Source organism: Macaca fascicularis, chromosome 7 (genome assembly GCF_037993035.2).
Source record: "Macaca fascicularis isolate 582-1 chromosome 7, T2T-MFA8v1.1".
Classification (NCBI taxonomy): domain Eukaryota; kingdom Metazoa; phylum Chordata; class Mammalia; order Primates; family Cercopithecidae; genus Macaca; species Macaca fascicularis.
This window is the reverse complement of record NC_088381.1, coordinates 110,032,332-110,056,528: the sequence shown is the minus strand read 5'-3', so window position 1 is coordinate 110,056,528 and position 24,197 is coordinate 110,032,332. Positions and strand designations below refer to the sequence as shown.

General features: G+C 35.4%; 1 long non-coding RNA gene across 11 annotated transcripts in view; it reads right to left on the bottom strand.

Moving 5' to 3' along the window:
- Positions 1 to 583: 583 nt before the first annotated feature.
- LOC123574516 (uncharacterized) overlaps positions 584 to 24,197 on the bottom strand; it is a 39,897-nt gene continuing 16,283 nt past the window's right edge. The window contains exons 5-9 of one of the 11 annotated variants that reach the window (XR_010588450.1): positions 12,434 to 12,473; positions 9,193 to 9,294; positions 7,610 to 7,728; positions 2,695 to 2,836; positions 584 to 1,422 (exon numbers count right to left, since the gene is read on the bottom strand). This is a non-coding gene — a long non-coding RNA (uncharacterized lncRNA). Of the gene's footprint in view, positions 1,423 to 1,642; positions 1,674 to 2,694; positions 2,837 to 7,416; positions 7,508 to 7,609; positions 7,729 to 7,821; positions 8,150 to 9,192; positions 9,295 to 12,433; positions 12,474 to 24,197 lie in introns of those variants that run through there. The other 10 variants (XR_010588452.1, XR_010588451.1, XR_006699520.2 and 7 more) reach the window with 10 other exon arrangements.

Here is a 24,197-nt window from a genome sequence, read left to right as displayed (position 1 = left end):
CTCTATATTTTGTCCCTTTGTGATAAGGAAGAGATCATGAATTAGTCCATCTGCTTTTATATATATAACACAATAATAGAATCATAACACAAACAATTATGAGAAAGTAACACCCAATGTGTCATTTATAATCAACTTAACCCGACACAAAGAGGTTTATTTGACATGGCCTAGATTATCTAAAGGTAAATTTTCTTCAGATGTGGAGAAAAGGACTAAGGAATGAAAATCAATAATATGACTACATTGGGGATATTCCAGGTTGAGACCATTTTCAGTTGTTATAAATCATGTATTTGATATAGGAATTCAGGTGTTTTCTTCTTGTGACTGAACGCATAACAAAATAAAATTGTTTTATTCTGTGTTCATGTCTAGCTACCAGTTTGGACATGGTGCTTTGAGGACAAATTTTGCTTTCATTTGGAGTGCGGAAACTAAAGAATTTTACAAATTAGAGACCAGCTGGGGATTTTGTAATGAGAAGTCCACATAATTCTCAGGTCATTTAATTCTTGAGCCCCACTTGTCAGTTCCAGTCTAGTTGACTGTATTTTTTCTTTTCGTTTTGGAGATTAACATATTTCTTTTTTTTTTTGTAGCTTTCCTTTCCTTTTTGTCAAATGCAGAAAATGAAGGATCCAGTAGTTGGAAATAGAAAAACAGCAGGGATAAGTCTTGGCTCTTGATTCTTAGTGAAATAAAATAATTCTATTAGCTAGTGGGTCTACATCCACATGTAGGGCTTATTCCCCTACAGAATCCACAGGCAAATGTTGGCAGTGATACTGGAAGGTGATTGATAGACTATTCTATATACAGGGATAGAAGCTAAACATTACATTCCCTGCACTGTGATTGCAATTACTGCTCCCTAGTGATAGATGAGTTGGATTTTTAGAGAGGAGAGCTATAAAATGAACAGAAAGCAGGTCAAATTATAAAGTCATATAAATCAGGGTGAAGGGCAGGAATGAAATCCAAAATAATTAAAGAAGCCAAGAGTTAATTTGTAACTCAAACAGCTTGAAGAACAACTCTGGACATAACATTTTCCAAATTTCTACAAAAATATGTATGAAGATATTATATCTGTATACATTTAAATGATACTAAAATCTAAATATTTTACCTACAATCAACCAATGCCTGAACTGGAGCAGAGTTTATAAAAATAGGAGGTTTTATATCAATGCTTCATTTTCTCACAAAAAGGTAAAAATACATATAGTCTTTCAATTTCCCAACCACAAACACTGTTAATCATTGTGATGAGGAATCGATAAGAAAATCAGTAGTTGAACCTATGGTATGCATTTAGTATATTATGAGGTTGTATGCATGCTCTTCCCATCCAGTATTTCCTAACTTCCTCCAAAAATCCTGTTTTCAAATGTTCATAAATCTTCAGAAACAACAACTCTGTGGAAAAAAAAAAAAATGAACAGTTAACAGAGGTAGTTAACTACTTTCTGTAAGGGAATTCATTGGGTGTAAACATACGGAAAAACTTCTACATCAATTCATGCTAAGAGTGTTAGATTATATTCATATCAATGGAAATTTGATCTAGAGCTGTGCATACGAATTTATACTTCAAATACACCAAAACAGTAGGATACACATAAACACACAATCTCACCCATCAAGAGAGAGCGTAGCTGGGTTGATTTCTTCTCATTGGGGAATGAATAAAGAAACAAACAAACAAAAATGCTGTATTAAAAACATCTCCAACCAAACGAGGGGAAAAAATAAGTGTCATAAGAAAGAGATATGCACAGATTACTTTCAAGAGACCAAGTTTTTTGTAAATCTATAAGGATTGTAAAGTACAAAGAGAATTTCATCAAATAAACACACATTCCCTTTGAGCTTAATTCTTCCCAACTCAGTGGTGTATACCAAGCTTCACAGGCAACCAATCAAGTTACTCAGAATAATTTTAATAGCATATAGAGGTGTACATAAGAGTGGCTACATTAGTCTCCCCTTGTCTGTGGTGCTACTTTTTGTAGTTTCAGTTACCTATAGTCAGTCACGGCATTAAGATAGATGAGTACAGTAAAATAAGATATTTTGAGACAGACCACATTCACATAACTTATATTACAGTATATGTTATAGTTCTAGTTTATCATTAGTTATTGATGTTAATCTATCTATTACTGTGACTAATTTATAAATTAAACTTTATCATAGATATGTATGTATGGGAATAAAGGTACTATATACAGGGTTTGGTACTATTCTAGGGTTCAGGCATCTGCTGGGGGTCTTGGAATGTATGTCTCATGGAAAGGGAAGGCTATTATATTCTGTTTCATGTTTATATTTCACAGAAAAGATGTAATTGAAATGGCTTGGTTCTAGTCATAAAGAACTATCTATATTGATCAAAATTTGAGGCAGTTGTTAAGATTACTAAGATAGCATTTTTTTTTCTGAGTACCCACGTTGCTGAATGTTTTAACTCTTAAACAGCACCTACTGTTTAATCCAGTTTTCTCATGGAGAGAGGAAGAGAAAATCCGCACGCAAACATATGTTCTCTTTTCCAAAATAACTTGGTATAAACTCCAGCCCCATTTGCTGATGAGTCACTTGTATCCCAGGGACTTTAAGGACTCCTTTTGCCTAGCCTAATTTTGACCAAATATCTGAAGTATTTCATAGACTAAGAAGCTGACTTACCTGCTTATATTAGGCCAATATCAAAATCATGGGTCTATCTAGATTATTATTTTTGTAACAAAGGAGAGTAAATCCAAATGAAGGAAGAGCTGGCATTTCTGTTCCAGGTATCCTTTACCTAGTCTGCTTCTTGCTTGACATTCTGAAAGAGGGAGGATGGAGATGTGAGTGCAATAGAGAGTATCTTCTCGTGGGCAGAAGACCTGTCTTCTCCCACTGCCACATCTACGCTTGGTCATTATCATGTCATTCCCAGTCTAATCCCCTAATTAAAAATTTAAGAGAAAATTTACCCTTCTTGTTTATACATGTTCATTGACTTTACTAAATATTTCAGATTGAGTGAGGTTGAGAAAGCACAGCAATCTTGAACTAGAACGGGTAACACACAGGTCTGACTCCACTTGGGTTTTGCTGTACTATTAATATTTGCAGAGTAGAGGATGAGAACGAGGGCTCAATAAAATATTAGAAATATCTTTACTGAACCTTCCTAAGGCCATTTACTCTGAGCCTTTGTATCTAGTTAAGGTTAACAAAGTGGATGGTGCAACCCCTCAAGATATTTGACAATATATTAATGCTTTTTTCTCAGAGGAGAATACTTTTATTCATTTAGTTTACCCCAAAGCTACACTGTACATTCAACTAATTTATATGTCCAATTTTCATGAACAATTACATCAAATGTTCATGTATTTTTCATACCCAATTTTATCAACTAGGTATTACAGCAAAATCACAAGATAAGGTAATTCAGTGAGCACCAAATAGCCATATGACTGAAATACACATTATTTACCTATATATAAAATCTCTGTCTACCTACATATCTTCTATTTATCTATCAAGAAATGTCTCAAGCATACCAAAATTTATTAAAAACTTGTTGAAAATAATTTTACCCTCTGATTCTCCTGTAAATCTCTATTTTGGTGATGTTCTCTGCATAAAATAACAAAATCTCTAGAATTTATAGCTTTAAGACAGAAAATACTATGAATATTCTAACTCATATATTTCACTGCCTACTTGAAATCATTCTTAAAATGCCTAACAGACATCTCAAATGTAATGTGCCAGTGGTAGTTAATCTCCAGCCCGCCCCCCTCCAAAATCACATCCTTTGTTATTATGCTTTTGGAGATCCTTCTCACACTGGATTTGGACTTGCTTAATTCAATACATGCAGCAGAAGGAAACTGTGCCAGTTATAGTCCTAAGCCTTAACAAGGCCTGGTAATTTAAATGTTTATTTTTCTGGGGCTCTAAGCCATCACACAAGTGGTCTAGTTACTGTGCTGGAGAGGCTAACTAAACTACGTGAAAAAGCTATATAAAAAGAGAGAAACTCAGTGGCCCCAGCAGCACAGCCCTCCAGCCGTCTCTACCAAGACACTAGACATCTGTGTAAACCTATCTTGGAAATTTCAGCCCCAGCCATCATCCACCAACATCCTTATAGTAGACTCTAAGCAAGACAGTGCAAAATCCATGCAGCTGCATGTCAGTCACTCCTTGGAATTATACAAATAATCAAACGACTAATGTTTTAATCACAAATTAATAACCTCAGCTGGAGAATGTGTGTAAGCTACATTTTTATTTGGATGCTTAGGAGACACCTTAACATGACATGCTCAAGACTGAACCTTTCCACGCAAACTTGCACCACACTCTAGCTTTCTCATCTCAGTTGATGGCAACTCTATTCCTTCTGTTGCCTAGATCTCCAAATTAGTAATTATCCTTTCCTTTTAATTTCTTTCATACTCCATACCTGCTATTTCAGGTTATTCCTCTGTACTTTCAAAATGCATCCAAATTCCAAACTGGCCCAAGCAATCCTAGTATCTAGATTAGGTTACTGTAATAGCTATTTAAGGAATCTCTCTGCTTCATCTTTGCCCTCTGTAATATATTCACAGCACACAGTACCTGGGGTAACCCTCTAAAAACTAAATCATATAATGTATCTCCTCTGCTCAAAAGCCAAATGGCTCCTCTTTTCAAAAACCAGAGTGTGTACAATGGCTGACAATGCCCACATATAACCTCTCTCCCTGCCTCCAACCTTTCTGATTGCATTTTTTAACTTATTTTCTCCTGATCACTCCACTTTTGTCCTACTGTATCCCTGAAGTTCTTCAAACTTGTCGTCACGTTTGCAACCTAGGGACTTTTCAGTAGCTCTTATCTCTTCTTGGAATGCACTTCTCTTAGATATCTACAACATTAATTCTAATTCTTCAAGTAATTGTTCAACTGTTCCCTTATCTATGAGGCCCACTTAAACCCTACTGAAAATCAAAACTCTTTTTCCTAATATTACAGATTCCTTTTTACACTACTACTTTTATTATTTTTCTTCTTTTTCTCACAGCACTTAGCCAATAAACTGTGTAATTTACTTTCTTATAACAGTTGCGATTTTGGAGTCTCCCTTGCTAGAATATGACCTACCAAAGTACAGAAATTGTTGTATATTTGCTCAATGATATATTCTGAACTATTTTTTATAAAAATTATTTTAAATTGACAAATCAAAAGTACACATTTTTATGGGGTACCATGTGCTGTTTAGCTATATGCATAGAATGTGGAATCATTGAATTAAGCTAACGAATATGTCTAGCAACTCATCTTTTGTCATGAGACATTTGAAATATACTCTTTTAGCAACTTTGAAATACACATTAACTATAACCACCCTGCTATGCAATAGATCTCAAAAACTTATTCCTCCTGTCTAACTGAAACTTGGTATCCTTTGACCAACATTGCCCCATTCCCTTTATTCATTTTCACCAGTTTTAGGTAACCACTATTCTCTTTTCTGCTTCTATGAGTCTGACTTTTTTCGATTCCACATCTAAGTGAAATCCTGTGGTATTTGTTTTATTATGCCTGGCTTATTTCACTTAGTATGTCCTCTAAGTTCAGTCATGTTGTTGCAAATAACAAAACTTCCCTCTCTTTAAATCTGAATGGAATTCCTTTGGGTTTATATACCATGTTTTCTTTATCCATTCATCCTTTGATGGATACTTAGGTTGATTCTATATCTTGGCTATTGTGAATAGTTACAATAAGTATGGGTGTGCAAATATCTCTTCAACATATTAATTTCATGCCTTTTGATTATATTCACAGATGTAGCATTGTGAGATCATACTGAAGTTCTATTTTTGATTTGTTGAGAAACTGCCATACTGTTTCTATATATAATTGCTATACCAATTTACATTCCCAATACAAGAGTTCCCATTCAAAGAGAACCACAAGGGTTCCTTTTTCTCCACATCCTCTCCAATACTTATTATATCTTTCATTTTTTTATCATAGGTAATCTAACAGGTGGCAGTTGATATCTCATTGTTGTTTTAACTTACACTTTCTTGATAATTAGTAATATTGAGTACTTTTTAAATAAACTTATTGGCCATTTTATTAAACTTGTTGCTTCATTTTATGAACTTGCATGTTTTTTTTTCTGAGAAAATGTCTTTCAGGTATTTTACTCTTTTTAAAATCAGGTTATTTGTTGCTATTGAGTTTCTTATATATTGATTTAGTATATTGATACTTTATCAGGTGTGTAGTTTGCAAATATTTTACATCATTCAGGGGTTGTCTTTTCACTCTGATAATTGCTTTTATTACTGTGCAGAAGTTGTTTTTTAAGTTTCATAAAATTCCATTTGTCTATTTTTGTTTTTGTTGCCTGTACTTTCAGAGTCATACCCCAAAACTATCATTTCCTAGACCCATGTCATGAGGAATTTTTCTTGTTTTCTTCTAGTAGAATTACTGTTTCAGGTCTTATTTTTAAATATTTAATCAATTTTAATTTTGTTTTTGTATATAGTGTGAGATAAAGATCCAATTTTTATGTTTAGCATGTGGGTATCCAGTGTTTTGATACCATGTATCGAAGAGACTGTCCTTTGCCCATTGTGTGTTCATGGTGTCTGTGTCAAAAGTCAATTGACCATAAAGGCATGGGTTTATTTCTGAGCCTTCTGATCTGTTCCATTGGCCTAAATGTTTGTCTTTGTGCCAATACCATGCTGTCTCTCTTTTTTTTAATGCCCAGCCTGACTTTCTTTGAGAATAGGTTGCTGTTGTTGTTGATGGTTTTAATATATTTTGAAATCAGGGAGTTGATGCATCCAGCTTTGTTCTCTTTGCTCAAGATTCCTTTGGCTATTTGATTTGTGTGTGGGGAGGTGGGGGTGGATTTCATAGAAATTTTATTTTTTTTTCTATTTCTGTGAAAAATGACATTGGAATTTTGATAGGGATTGCATGGAATCTGTAGATTATTTTGGGTAGTATGGATATTTTAATAATATTAATCCTTCCAAGCCACATATATAGAATATCTTTCCATTTGTTTATATTTTCTTTCATTTATTTCATCAGTATTTTATAGTTTTCAGTATACAAATCTTCCACCTTCTATCCTAAACACACCCTATGGTACATGGTAGGAGCTAAAAACTGACTGTTTGATTCCCCTCAAAATTTGTGTGTTGAAGCCTAAATCACCAATGTGACATTTGGAGTGTAGGACCTTTGTGAGGTAATTAGGTCATGAAGGTGGAGCACTACTAAATGAGATCGGTAGCCTTATAAGAAAAAACATGGGAGACATGATCTTTCTCTCTGCTATGTGACGATATAATCACAAAAATAAAAAACAGTGCCCTTGACAGATACCAGATCTGTAGGCATCTTGATCTTGGATTTCCCAGCATCCAAAACTATGCCAAACAAATTTCTGTTGCTTGAGTCACCCAGTCTTCAGTACCTGGACCAATCAAGATAGTAGGAAATGAACAAATATTTGTTGAATTAAAACATGACTCAGTGCAATAATTGTAAAATTAAAATATTCATAGAAATATCTTACCATCCAATTGTTTTTCCTACTCTATTAAGTAATAGCTGTCATGCGCATCCATGTGAAGAGACCACCAAACAGGCTTTGTGTGAGCAATAAAGCTTTTTAATCACCTGGGTGCAGGCGGGCTGAGTCCAAAAAGAGAGTCAGCGAAGGGAGATAAGGGTGGGGCCATTTTATAGGATTTGGGTAGGTAAAGGAAAATTACAGTCAAGGGGGGGTTGTTCTCTGGCTGGCAGGAGTGGGGGGTCACAAGGTGCTCAGTAGGGGAGCTTTTTGAGCCAGGATGAGCCAGGAAAAGGAATTTAACAAGATAATACCATCACTTAAGGCAAGGACCAGCCATTTTCACTTCTTTTGCGGTGGAATGTCATCAGTTAAGGCGAGGCAGGGTATTTGCACTTCTTTTGTGATTCTTCAGTTACTTCAGGCCATCTGGGAGTATACATGCAAGTCACAGGGGATTCAATGGCTTGGCTTGGGCTCAGAGGCCTGACAATAGCCACAGAAATGCTACTCAGGAACCTAGATGAGTTTTGAATTTCAACCCTGCCAATAACATTTGAATGTGAAAAAAAGTAGAAAATTTAAAGTCTACACAAGATGCTTTCAATCTGCTATCAAAATTTTTTTTTCCCTAAAACTGAGGTACACTTAGCAATTTTATGAGAAAAAAAAAATGTATTGCTTACTGGGACAGCTATAAAAAAAAAAAAAAAAACAGTTTACAAAAAAGTACCAGTTTGTAACACATACAATTTTTAAAAACATTTTCACAAATCATAGATTTCCTAATACATCTGACAGTCCATGAATGCAATGGAAATACATGCAGTTCTGTTACTCCTCAGAGTTCATAAATTTAATTTTCTAGAAATATAGTTTCTAGAAATGAGTAGTTTCATTCATTTCTTAAATGAATGAAAAAATAAATAATAGTTATATACAAAGAACCACACTATTTACTTTGGGATACATACAAGTAGGGATGGCACCAAGAATGAGAGAAAATAATTGAAAAATTGTTGGGAAGAAAATATTTTAGTGTACAGTGTTATTTATTTTATTTTATTTTTTGAGGATAATAAACATATGGAAAACAAATAGTAGAGGGCATGTTCACCTATTTTTTTTTCCATTGGCAGTTGAATGTATGTTTTAAGATTTTGAAGAATATTAAGAAGAGGTACAAATATTTCACATTATTTTTACATTTTTACTGAAGTTAACATATGCAAAGTGCCCAACTCAAAAGAGTATAATACTGTTCTGTGAAGATACTCTAAGCAAGCTCTACCTGGTGTAGTTAGAGAATTTTGCCAGAACTCAAACCTCCACATTTTGCCTTTTTGAACTACATATACATGGTATCAGGCTGTGTGTTTTTTTATTGTATACGACTTCTTTGGCTTAAGATTATGTATGTAAATTTTACTTATGCATTTGAGTTATAGTTAATTAATTTTTGTTACTAAATAATATTTTATAGTATGAATACACGGTAATTTATCCATCTAACGGTCAATGAACATTTGGGTAATCTGTAAATTTTGTTAAGCACAAATAATACTGTTATGAAGACTTTTACATACCTTTGATGCACATATATCCACATGTCTGTTGGGTATTTTAGGGGCTGCTGTGATGTGCTGTCTAGATCCTCTCTTCTAGGACTGAAGTGCTCATATTGCAAACTGTTGGTTGAATTGGTAGTGAACAACCATCAACTGAGTTCTACTCTGAAATGTGTCATTTGTTATCATGAGGCGCCTCTTCTGAAGTCAAGACTACTCTTCATGAGAAACCCTTTCCAATGACTAGATAATTTAGGGTTATAAAAGACTGGCAATTTAGCTTAAATTCTGGATAGCTCTCAAGGACCAATGAATTTCAAAACCTCTGCATAAGATTAAATGGAGGTCTTGTTGCAAATGCTTTGAAATTCAGCTCTTTCTCTGCCCAGACTTGTTTCCTGAACTTTTCCACTGGTATTCATATGGAGAGCAATCTCTAACAAACATTATACACACAAGTTCCTTATCTGCATGAGATTCCCAGAGAACTCAATTTTTCAACTGGTTGTACCAATTTACAATTTCAATGGCAGTATATCATTGTTTTTGTCCATCTCATTGCCAATAAATTGCATTATCTGTCCTTATAAATTAACTATTCTGTGGTTCTATTTGTAATGGACATTTATCTTTCTAATTAATTCTCATTAACACAAATTCTGATTTTATCATATTTATATATTTCTTCATCATTTTTATAATTTCTTTCTGCATGTCCATTCAAATTTTTCACAATTTTTAGTTGTTGGATGGTGTCTTATACATGTACATCAAGCCAGTTTATCAAATTGGGTTATTTAGATCTTCTATATTTCCTACGTTTACCAAATTTTTTGTCTGCATGCTTAGTAGTCACTCAGAGAGATTTGCTAAATTTGCTTTTCGCTGTTCTAAAACTTGACATATCTTGAAACCATCTTATTAGAAACATTCAGATAAACCACTGACCATGTTATTATCATTAATTGTCCTTTATCTATGGTGATGCTCTTTTCTTTTAATTCTACTTTGTGTGCTATAGGTATAGTGGCAATAACATCTTTGGTGGATTGTGTCCTCAGTTTCTTTTCAATGTTATACTTCAAAATGTTCTGATTGTTTATATTTAAGGTTTCTCTCTTGAAAATGGCTCATAGTTTTGTGAATTTGTATGTGCGTGCATGCATGTGCATATCTTTTAATTACTACAAAAATCTGTCTTTTGATTGGAGCTTTTAGTCTATTCACTTTTAATGTAATTGCATGCATATTAGGTTTTAAAACTACTAGTTTACTAATGCTTCTATTTGTCCCTATAGCCCTGTATTACTTGTTTTCTCCCTTTTTACTTTATTTTTGGTTGATTATACCTGTTAATGCATTTTTCCCTTATCTTAGTTTAGCATTGATATATTTATTTACAATTATTGTAATAGTCACTCTAGCATTTGCATTGTGCCTTCTTAATTTATTAAAGTCTAATACAACAGTCCCATGTATAAATTATGATTCCTCAGAAAACTTAATAGTCTACTATTGACTAGAAGTGTTACTGATAACATAAACAGTAAATCAACTCACATTTTCTATGTCATATGTATTGTATACTATATTCTTATAATAAATGGGAGAAAATACAATGTTATTAAGAAAATCACCATGAAATATTACACAGTCATAAAAAAAGAATGAAAATCAATTCATGTTTTCTATGTTATATGTATTATATACTATATTCTTACAATAAACTAGAGATAATACAATGTTATTGAGAAAATCACCATGGAATACAACACAGTCATAAAAAAGAATGAAATCATGCCCTTTGCAGCACCATAAGTACAGCTGGAAGTCATTATCTTAAGTAATAAGTGACACAGGAAATACATTAAAATACTGCATGTTCTCACTTATAAGTTCAAACCTGTGTCGTTCAGCCTGTAATATTATGTGTTCTTGGTGTTTCCCTAAAAATGTTTTTTTCTGCTGAAGATCTGTGGCATTTATTGATTAAATGCCCAGATACTTTTTGATAGTTTGAATTTTTTTTTGTCATTTTCTCTTTTAAAGTTGTTTCTACTATATTCTCTTTCTCTTCTTGAAGACTTCAAATATATACATTAGAGTTTTTCCCTGTCTCCCACATGTCTTTTACATGATTTCCTGTATTTTTTTAACTTGTTTTACCTGGATATCTTCTGATATATCTTACAGTTTACCTACTTTTCAGCTGTGCTTAATCTATTAAACAATCTACCCATTGAATTATACATTTTTTTATTTAATTTTTTTTGTTCTAGACTTTTCATGTAGTTATTATCAACAGTTTCAGGTTTTTTACTTAAGGTCTCAATTGTGTGTTCTATTTTCTTAATCACCCACAAGCATTGTTATCCTAAAGTCCATGTCTACGTCCACTATCTAGATTACCTGTTTATCTTTTTCTACAGTGTAAAATTTATTTTGAATGCCAATTGTAGTTTATATTTCTACATGTGCCTGATAATTTTTATTGAGTACTGACCATATGCATATTTAAAACGTAGAGATAGTTTAAGATTTTGGGCCGGGCGCGGTGGCTCAAGCCTGTAATCCCAGCACTTTGGGAGGCCGAGACGGGCGGATCACAAGGTCAGGAGATCGAGACCATCCTGGCTAACACGGTGAAACCACATCTCTACTAAAAAATACAAAAAACTAGCTGGGCGAAGTGGCGGGCGCCTGTGGTCCCAGCTACTCGGGAGGCTGAGGCAGGAGAATGGCATAAACCCGGGAGGCAGAGCTTGCAGTGAGCTGAGATCCGGCCACTGCACTCCAGCCTGGGCGACAGAGCCAGACTCAGTCTCAAAAAAAAAAAAAAGATTTTGGAAGAAATTTACTTCATATTTTTTGGAAGGCAGCTAGAATAGGAGTTACCAATGACAGAACACACTAAACCTAGGGATTAAGCGTGGTTTCTCCTTTTTGGTGGGTTTTGAACTGCAATTTTTCTCCCAGAGCTTGAATCCTCAGAATTACTGCTCTGTTTCTCAAATTCTGAACTACAATTTTGAAACTGGAAAAAAAGTCTTCAGCTAAAAGTAATTCTAAATGCCAGCATTCTTTTCCTTTCTCGTTCATCTTGTCTCAATAGTTTCTCACTGCTTTGCTAGTTCTCTGATATGTTAAAGAATTTTTTAAAAAATTATTTCTTCCAATTTTTTTAGTTGTTCTCAAGGAGATATTTAATTCAAGTGATTTAGTATGCAACTGAAATGAATTGAAACTTGAAAATACTTACTTTAAATGAGTAATTGACCAAATAATTTTTCATAGAAAACCTGTGTAAAAAACAATAAACATTATCCAGCATATAAACAGAACCAAAGCAAAAGACACATCGTTATTTCAATAGATGCAGAAAAGGTCTTTGACAAAATTCAAGAGTCCTTCATGCTAAAAACTCTCAATAAATTTGGTATTGATGGAAAGTATCTCAAAATAATAAGAGCTATTTATGACAAACCCACAGCCAATATCATACTGAATGGGCAAAAACTGCAAAAATTCCCTTTGAAAACTGGCATAAGACAGGGATGCCGTCTCTCACCACTCCTATTCAACATAGTCTTAGAAGTTCTGGCCAGAGCAATCAGGCAGGAGAAAGAAATAAAGGGTATTCAATCAGGAAAAGAGAAAGTCAGAATGTCCCTGTTTGCAGATGACATGATTGTATATTTAGAAAATCTCTTTGTCGCAGCCCCAAATCTCCTTAAGCTGATCAACAACTTCAGCAAAGTCTCAAGATACAAAATCAATGTGCAAAAATCACAAGCATTCTTATACACCAATAACAGACGAACAGAGAGCCAAATCATGAGTGAACTCCCATTCACAATTGCTTCAAGGAGAATAAAATACCTAGGAATCCAACTTACAAGGGATGTGAAGGACCTCTTCAAGGAGAACTACAAACCACTGCTCAATGAAATAAAAGAGGACACAAATAAATGGAAGAACATTCCATGTTCATGGATAGGAAGAATCAATATAGTGAAAATGGCCATACTGTCCAAGGTAATTTATAGATTCAATGCCATCCCCATTAAGCCACCAATGATTTTCTTCACAGAATTGGAGAAACACTACTTTAAAGTTCATATGGAACCAAAAAAGAGCCCGCATTGCCAAGACAATCCTAATCCAAAAGAACAAAGCTGGAGGCATCATGCTACCTGACTTCAGACTATACTACAGGGCTACAGTAACCAAAACAACATGGTACTGGTACCAAAACAGAGATATAGACCATTGGAACAGAACACAGCCCTCAGAAATAATACCACACATCTACAACCATCTGATCTTTGACAAACCAGACAGAAACAAGAAATGGGGAAAGGATTCCCTATTTAATAAATGGTGCTGGGAAAACTGGCTAGCCATATGTAGAAAATTGGAACTGGATCCCTTCCTTATACCTTATAAAAAATTAATTCAAGCTGGATTAAAGACTTAAATGTTAGACCTAAAACCATAAAAACCCTAGAAGAAAACCTAGGCAATACCATTCAAGACATACGCATGGGCAAAGACTTCATGTCTAAAACACCAAAAGCAATGGCAACAAAAGCCAAAATTGATAGGGACCCAATTAAACTAAAGAGCTTCTGCACAGCAAAAGAAGCTACCATCAAAGTGAACAGGCAAACTACAGAATGGGAGAAAAGTTTTGCAATCTACTCATCTGACAAAGGGCTAATATTCAGAATCTACAAAGATCTCAAACAAATTTACAAGAAAAAAACAACCACATCGAAAAGTGGGCAAAGGATATGAACAGACACTTCTCAAAAGAAGGCATTTATTCAGCCAAAACACACATGAAAAAATGCTCATCATCACTGGCCATCAGAGAAATGCAAATCAAAACCACAATGCGATACCATCTCACACCAGTTAGAATGGCAATCATTAGATCCAGAACTAGAAATACCATTTGACCCAGCCATCTCATTACTGGGTATATACCCAAAGGATTATAAATCATGCTGCTATAAAGACACATGCACACATATATTTATTGCAGCATATTCACAATAGCAAAGACTTAGAACCAACCCAAATGTCCATCAATGATAGACTGGATTAAGAAAATGTGGCACATATACACCATGGAATACTGTGCAGCCATGAAAAAGGATGAGTTCATGTCCTTTGTAGGGACATAGATGAAGCTGGAAAGCATCATTCTCAGCAAACTATCACAGGAACAGAAAACTAAACACCACATGCTCTCACTCATAGGTGGAAATTGAACAATGAGAACACTTTGACACAGGGATGGAAACATCACACACTGGGGCCTGTCATGGGGTGGGGGCAGGGGAGAGGGATAGCATTAGGAGATATGCCTAATGTAAATGATGAGTTAATGGGTGCAGCACACCATCATGGCATGTGTATACGTATGTAACAAACCTGCACGTTGTGCACATGCACCCTAGAACTTAAAGTATAATAATAATTAAAAAAAAAAAAAAAACAGTATATTTGGTCCAGGTAAATAGGGATCTAAAGCACTAGTAAGTAAAGAAGAAAAGACAAAAAAGTTAAACGTTTGAGGAAATATTTGCTTGTCTTGATAAGATAATTTAACTTTATAAAGTAGAAAATTGGAAGCTATTGAAGCAATAGAATAATATTATCAAGAAGAGTCATATAATGGAAAAAAATTTATATAGAGTCTAGTCCAACTATTTGCCTTCACATGTAGTCTGGGCTAATTTATAAACACTTCCAGGAAAGAATATCTTCATTATACCTACAACAATACTTTATCATTCAGAATTATATTTATGAGTAATTAGTATGCTGTATATTGAATCTAAAACTCATATATTTTAGGTGGTATCAGACCTATTATCATATAGAAGACACATCCAAACTCTTAATTTTTTTCTCTTAATATTGAAAACACATATAAAAGTTCTATGAGACAAATAGTAAAGCATATAAAGTAGTGATCATTTTAGTTCTAGAAGGATTTTATAGTAGATAGCTCAACGTTTTATTGAATCCCTAAAGCACAACAAAAAATAATAAGTAAAGTGGCTGCAGGATTTAGCTGTTTTCTTACCCAGGTTTTTGTTGTTGTTGTTTTTTGTTGTTGTTGTTGTTTTTGTAACATAGCACTTTAAACTGTTTTAGAACAATTTAGCAGCTGTTATTTCTCTCTTTTTTTAATCCTCATGGTGGAAAGGACACGTATCATTACTCAGAGAGGTTGCATGAATTGAGAATATCACAGAGTAAATTAGTGCAGAATGGAGATTAGAAAAAACTCTTCTGGTTTTGTGTTTTTTCATTATAATACATTTTCCCTTTGTAATACTATGTGATGCATTACACAAAGATATATCTGTAATGTTGAGAAAACTGTTTTAATTTTCACTCATACACAAACTCAACTGTTAAAAACACTTCAGTGCTTGTAAAAAACAAACAAAAGAAAAACTTAAGAGAGTCACTCAATTACAGCTGCAACAAGTGCTATTCTCAGCACAAACAGCTGTTTAAATAGTATTCCGAAGGGACAGGCAATACTACAAAGGGACACTATAGAGTAAAATTGAAGGAGAGACAAGAGAGGCAAAAAAGGGAGCCGTTGAAGCATATAAGAAAAAACAAAACCATACCAAACCAAACAAAAAACCTTAAGAGCCAATGGAGAGGCTAGGAAGTCCATATCTCAAGCCTACACTACACTTTCTCCAAAGAGGTTAATGTGGAGGCTGTTCAGATTCTTGTGATGGAAGCTTTTATTGCTTTGTATGTCTGGCCAAGTAATGTCTCTTCCATATACAGAGTCATCTTGCTATTGTTCAATCAATGTATCAGGGACACTGTGGAATTCAGATCTTCAGTGTCCTACTCACCATGAGGCTGGCACCCATGTTTCCACAGTTTAGGCCAGACTATCATTAGAAATGTATCAATAGTTTCTAAAATTCTAATATTTTAGTTTTTAATTTTATCATGATAAACTTTTATCATGATAGATGTAATATTTATCATGATAGATGTAATATCATTATATAAGATTCTTTGTTTTTAGGTTGAAAATTTTGTCTTTAATAATCTGTAAAAAGTCTATATTTTTATAACAATCAATATTACTATGTATTCATCTTGTGTATCTGCGTCTCTGCTTCACAGTGTCATGTTCTTCAATATTTACAGAGGAAATGCTATGATAGGTGGCCTTTTCACATTTTCTTCACAAAACTGGGAAATATTAACATGTCTTAATTAAGTAAACCAATTTAGTGTTTCTACATGTCAGTTTAATTTTAATTTTATATATTTATTCCTAACATCTGTCTTTTAACTTCCACAAATATTGGCCATCACATACATTTAAACTTTCCCATAACTATACCTTGGGAATGATCCTTATGTAAATAGTAGTTATATGAACAGGTATGTAGAACAGAAAATAAGAAACATAGAAATGAATGTATTTTTATTTGCATCTTTTTATCCCAGTGTGATGGTCAGTTTTATGTGTCAGTTTTGCTACTATAGTCTTCATTGAAACACTGATATAGGTGTTAACTGTGAAGGAACTTTGTAGATGTGATTTAAGTCCATAATAAGTTGACTTCAAATAAGCGAGATTATTGTACATAATCTCAGTGATTCAATCATTTGAAATGAATTAAGAGCACAACTGAAGCTTTCCTGAAAAAGAAGAAAATTCACTCTTGGCAATAGTTTTAGCATGCAGCTGAGAGCTTCAGTCAGCTGTCTCTGACAGCCTGCCCTAAGGATCTCAGATTTGCTTAGCCAGCCCCCATAAAGGTCAATTCCTTGCACTAAATATCTTAATGGATATCTAGAATACATATAAAATTAATCTAATAATATACTAATTTGCTATATATCTAAATATCTATCAAAATATGTAACTGTATATCTATCTATTTATTATTTCATTTTAGTTTGATAGAATCATGACTGATTTTGGTATCAGAAGTGCTTCTACAGGAAAAGCAATTAGGAATAAGTTTTGTTGAATTGGTTCCAGGTTTGCTGGTATAATTTCTATGATTTGATTAAAGTCACTAATGATTCTTTTTCTAGTAAAAAAAGAGGACATTAGTAGTCCATAGCATGATAGAGGTACACAAAATATCACCATTGGAGACTCCTAATCAAATACCTACAAAAGGTGCAGTCTTTATGGGTGACCATGTACCTGCCATCTAGAACATTTTAGTTAAAGTAAAGCATATAACGAGATAAGCCAGATGCTCCTATCTACAGTGGAGAAAGAAACCTGGTGTCAGGAAGGCTGAGGTCAGGAAGAATGTGTTCAGGGCTCCAAATTCCCAGTCCAAGCTCTGCATTAAGGAACTGAAAGCATCTATATCTGTTCCAATTGAAACTCTTATATTCTGTAGCCACCATGACAATATTGTTGAAAACTCAACTCAGAGTCTGTGAGTGGTTTAATTTCAATTTAAATTAAGTTCGTAACCTCACAGGGTGGCATCTGTTAAAATGAGGACATTCAGTGAGAAGAAATGGGATCCTGAAAATTGGAATGAGTACATATGGAAGGATTCCAAAAAAGCTGGGAAAACCTAACTCCTAAATAAAATCTGCTGAGTCTTCATTACTTCAAGTTCTTTCACTTCTGCCTGAAGAGGTTAGTCCTCTATTGCCTAAAGCACCTTTAATGACCTCCCATGGGGAAGCTACCTTGCATGGAGTTACTGATTTTCCTCAAGGCTTATCAACCTCTTTACCCTTCTTTTGCTTCTAGACTTATAAATAAATCAAGTCCCAGAAAGTCTTGAAGAGTAAGGTACAAAGTGTAACCCAAAAGATGTTCACTGCATATCAAAATAACTTAAATAATGTATTCCCATCCACAAAGACAGAAATCAGCAGAATACGTGTAGAAACCAATCTTAAAGATACGGGTGTTTTTGTAGAAAGAATATAAAGTTCAATCAAGGTTCTTAGTTTCCTTGCATTGGGTTACAACATGCTTCTTTAGCTAGGAGGAGTTTGTTATTACCTACCTTCTGAAGCCTACTTCTGTCAATTCATCAAATTCATTTTCCATTCAGTTTTGTTCCTTTGCTGGCAAAGAGGTGTGATCCTTTGGAGGAGAAGAGGCATTCTGTTTTTTGAATTTTCAGCCTTTTTGAACTGATTTTTGCTCATCTTTTTGGATTTGCCCACCTTTGGTCTTTGATGTTGGTGACCTTCAAATAGGGTTTTTGAGTGGTCATCCTTTATTTTGATGTTGATGCTACTGCTTTCTGTTTGTTAGTTTTCCTGCTAATAGTCAGGCCCCTCTTCTACAGGTCTGCTGGAGTTTTCTGAAAGTCCACTCCAGACCCTGTTTGCCTGGGTATCACCAGCAGAGGCTACAGAAAGCAAAGATTGCTGCATGCTCCTTCCTCTGGCTGGGTTGTCCCAGAGAGGGCACCACAATATGCCAGCGGGGCTCTCCTGTATGAGGTGTCTGTCAACCCCTGCTGGGACGTGTCTTCCTGTCAGGATGCATGGGGGTCAGGGACCCACTTGAGGAGGCAGTCTATCACTTAGCAGAGCTCAAGCACTGCACTGGGAGATCTGCTGCTCTCTTCAGAACTGGCAGACAGGAACGTTTAAGTCTGCTAAAGCTGTGCCCACAGCTGCCCCTTCTCCCAGGTGCTCTGTCCCAGGGAGATGGGAGTTTATCTATAAGCCCCTGACTAGGGCTGCGGCCTTTCTTTCAGAGATGCCCTGCCCAGAGAGGAGGAATCTAGTGGCTACAGCGGCTTTGCAGAACTGGAGTGGGATCCACCCCGTCTGAACTTCCAGGAAGCATTGTTTATACTATGAGGGGAAAACCACCTACTCAAGCCTCAGTAATGGCAGATACCCCTCTCCCCACCAAGTTTGAGTGTCCTAGGTTGACTTCAGATGCTGTGCTGGCAGCAAGAATTCCAAGTCAGTGGATCTTAGCTTGTTGGGCTGGGATACATTGAGCAAGACCAATTGGCTCCCTGACTTCAGCCCCTTTTTCAAGGGAGTAAACAGTTCTGTCTTGCTAGCATTCCAGGCACCATTGCAGTATGAAGAAAAACTCCTGCAGCTAGCTCAATGTCTGCCCAAACAGGTAACAGGAACTGCTAACTAGAATAACCAGTTTAGAGAAGAATATAAATGACCTGATGGAACCCAAAAACGAAGAATGAGAACTTCATGAAGCATACACAAGTATCAACAGCTGAATTGATCAAGCTGAAGAAAGGATATCAGAGATAGAAGATTAGTTCAATGAAATAAAGCATGAAGACATGATTAGGGAAAAAAGAATGAAAAATAATGAACAAAGCCTCCAATAAATATGGGACTATGTGAAGAGATCAAACCTACGTTTGACTGGTATACCTGAAAGTGATGGAGAGAATGGCACCAAGTTGGAAAACACACTTCAGGATATTACCCAGGAGAACTTCCCCAACCTAGCAAGACAGACCAACATTCAAATTCAAGAAATACAGAGAACACCACAAAGATACTCCTCAAGAAGAGCAACCCCAAGACACATGATTAACAGATTCACCGAGGGAAAATGTTAAAGGCAGCCAGAGAGAAAGGTTGAGTTACCCACAAAGGGAAGACCATCAGAGTAACAGTGTATCTCTTTGCAGAAACTCTGCAAACCAGAAGAAAGCGGGGGCCAATTTTCAACATTCTTAAAGAAAAGAATTTTCAACCAGAATTTCATATCCTGCCAAACTAAGCTTCATCAGTGAGGGAGAAATAAAATCCTATACAGACAAACAAATGCTGAGGGATTTTGTCACCACCAGGCCTGTCTTACAAGAGCTCCTGAAGGGAGCACTAAATGTGGAAACAAAAAACCAGTACCAGTTACTGCAAAAACATACGGAAATGTAAAGACCGTTGACACTATGAAGAAATTGCATCAACTAATAGGCAAAATAACCTGCTAGCATCAGGATGATAGGATCAAACATACACATAACAATGCTAACCTTAAATGTAAATGGGCTAAATGCCCCAATTAAAAGACAAAGACTGGCAAATTGGATAAAGAGTCAAGACCCATCAGTGTGCTGTATTCAGGAAACCCATCTGACAAGCAAAGACACACAAAGTAAAGGGATGGAGGAAGATTTACCAAGCAAATGAAAAGCAAAACAGCAGGGGTTGCAATCCTAGTCTCTGATAAAACAGACTTTAAACCCACAAAGATTAAAAAATACAAAGAAGGGCATTACATAATGGTAAAGGGATCAATGCAACAAGAAAACCGAACTTTCCTAAATATATGCACCCAATAGGAGCACCCAGATACCTAAAGCAAGTTCTTAGAGACCTACAAAGAGACTTAGACTCCCACACAATAATAGTGGGAGACTTTAACACCCCACTTTCAATATTAGACAGATCAACAAGACAGAAAATTAATAAAGATATTCAGGACTTAAATTCAGCTCTGGACCAAGTGGACCTAATAGACATCTACAGAACTCTCCACCCCAAAAAAACAGAATATACATTCTTCTGAGCACCACATAGCAATTATTCTAAAATTGATCATATAATTGGAAGTAAAACACTCCTCAACAAATGCAAAGGAATGGAAATAATAACAAACAGTCTCTCAGACCACAGTACAATCAAATTAGAACTCAGAATTAAGAAACTCACTCAGAACCACACAACTACAAGGAAACTTAACAACCTGCTCCTGAATGACTACTGCATAAATAATGAAATGAAGGCAGAAATAAAGATGTTCTTTGAAACCAATGAGAACAAAGAAACAACATACCAGAATCTCTGGGATACATTTAAAGCAGCGTGTAGAGGGAAATTTATAGCACTAAATGCCAACAAGAGAAAGCAGGAAACATCTAAAATTGATACCGTAATATCACAATGAAAAGAACTAGAGAAGCAAGAGGAAACAAATTCAAAAGCTAGCAGAAGGCAAGAAATAACTAAGATCAGAGCAGAGCTGAAGGCGATAGAAACACACGCCAAAAAATAGTTCAAAAAATCATTGAATTCAGGAGCTGGTTATTTGAAAAGAAGAACAAAATAGATAGACTCTAGCCAGATGAATAAAGAAGAAAAGAGAGAAGAATCAAATAGACACAATAAAAATGATAAAGGAGGTGTTACTACTGATCCCACAGAAATACAAACGACCATCAGATAATACTATACACACTTCTAAGAAAATAAACTAGAACATCTAGAAAAAATAAATTCCTGGACACATACATCCTCCCAAGACTAAATGAGGAAGAAATCGAATCACTGAATAGACCAATAACAAGTTCTGAAATTGAGGCAGTAATTAATAGTCACCAACCAAAAAAAGCCCAGGACCAGACAGATTCACGGTGGAATTCTACTAGAGGTACAAAGAGGAGCTGGTATCATTCTTTCTAAAATTATTCCAAGCAATAGAAAAAGAGGGACTCCTCCATAACTCCTTTTATAAGGCTAGCAGCATCCTGATACCCAAACCCAGCAGAGACAAAACAAAAAAAGCAAATTTTAGGCCAATATCCCTGATGAATATCCATGCTAAAATCCTCAATAAAATACCAGCAAATCGAATCCAGCAGCACATCAAAAAGCATTTCCACCACTATCAAGTTGGCTTCATCCCTGGGATGCAAGGCTGGGTCAACATACTCAAAACAATAAAAATATTCCATCACATAAACAGAACCAATGACAAAAGCACATGATTATCTCAATAGATGGAGAAATGGCCTTCGATAAAATTCAACACCCCTTCATGCTAAAAACACTGAATAAACTATGTATTGATGGAACTTATCTCAAAATAATAAGAGCTATTTATGACAAACCCACAGCCATTATCATACTGAACGCACAAAAGTTGGAAGCATTCCCTTTGAAAATTAGCACAAGACAAGGGTGTCCCCGCTCACCACTCCTGTTCAACATAGTTTTGGAAGTTCTGGCTAGGGCAATCAGGCAAGAGAAAGAAATAAAGTGTATTCAAATAAAAAGAGAGAAAGTCAAATTATCTCTGTTTGCAGATGACATGATTGTAATTTAGAAAACCCCATCGTCTCAGCTCGAAAACTCCTTAAGCTGATAAGCAACTTAGCAAACTCTCAGGATACACAATCAGTGTGCGAAAATGACAAGCATTCATATACAGCAATAACAGACAAACAGAGAACCAAGTCATGAGTGAACTCCCATTCACAATTGCTACAAAGAGAATAAAATATCCAGGAATATGACTTACAAGGGATGTGAAGGACCTCTTCAAGGAGAACTACAAACTACTACTCAGGGAAATAAGAGAGTATACAAACAAATAGAAAAAAAATCCATGATCATTGATAGGAAGAATCAATATTTTGAAAATGGCCATACTACCCAAAGTAATTGATAGATTCAGTGCTATTCCCATCAAGCTACCATATACTTTCTTCATAGAAAAAAACTACTTTAAATTTCATATGGAACCAAGAAAAGCTCGCACAGCCAAGACAATCCTAAACAAAAAGAATAAAGGTTGAGTCACCATGCTACCTGAATTCAAATAAGGCTACAACAACCAAAAGAGCATGGTACTGATGCCAAAACAGACATATAGACAAAGGAAACAGAACAGAGGCCTCAGAAATAACACCACACATCTACAACTAACTGATTTTTGACAAACCTGACAAAAAAAGCTGTAGGAAACGGATCCCCTATTTAATAAATGGTGTTGGTAAAACTGGCTAGCTATATGCAGAAAACTGAAACTGGACCCCTTCCTTACACCTTGTACAAAAATTAACTCTAGGTGGATTAAAGACTTAAATGTAAGACATAAAACCATAAAAACTCTGGAAGGAAACCTAGGCAATACCATTCATGACATAGGCATGGGCAAAGACTTCATGACTAAAATAACAAAAGCAATGGCAACAAAAGCCAAAATTTATAAATGGGATCTAATTAAAGAGTTTCTGCACAGAAAAAAAAGAAAGAAAGAAAGAAAGAAAGAAAGAAAGAAAGAAAGAAAGAAAGAAAGAAAGAAAGAAAGAAAGAAAGAAAGAAAGAAAGAAAGAAAGAAAGAAAGAAAGAAAAAGAAAACTATCATCAGAGTAAACAGGCAACCTAAGGAATGGGAGAAAATTTTTGCAATCTAGTCATCTGACAAAGGGCTAATATCCAGAATCTATGAAGAACTGAAACAAATTTACAAGATAAAATCAAACAGCCCCATCAAAAAGTGGGCAAAAAATATGAACAGACACTTCTCAAAAGAAGACGTTTATGCAGCCAGCAAACATTTAGAAAAAAGCTCATCATCACTGGTCACTAGAGAAATGCAAATCAAAACCACAATGAGATACCATCTCACACCAGTTAGAATGGCAATCATTAAAAAGTCAGGAAACAACAGATGCTGGAGAGGATGTGAAGAAATAGGAATGCTTTTACACTGTTGGTGGGAGTGTCAATTAGTTCAATCGTTGTGGAAGACAGTATGGCGATTCCGCAAGGATCTAGAACCGGAAATGCCATTTGACCCAGCAATCCCATTACTGGGTATATACCCAAAGGATATAAATCACTCTACTATAAAGACTTATACACACATATATTTATTGCAGAACTGTTCACAATAGCAAAGACTTGGAACCAATCCAAATACTCATCAATGATAAACTGGACAAAGAAAATGTGGCACATATACACCATGGAATACTATGCAGTCATAAGGTAGAATGAGTTCATTTCCTTTGCAGGGATATGGATGAAGCTGGAAACCATCATGCTCAGCAAACTAACACAGGAACAGAAAACCAAATACCGCATGTTCTCACCATAAGTGGGAGTTGAACAATCAGAACATATGGGCACAGGGAGGGGAACATCACACACTGGGGCCTGTCGGTGGCTGGGGGGCAAGAGGAGGGATAGCATTAGGAGAAATACCTAATGTAGATGACAGGCTGATGGTTGTAGCAAACCACCAT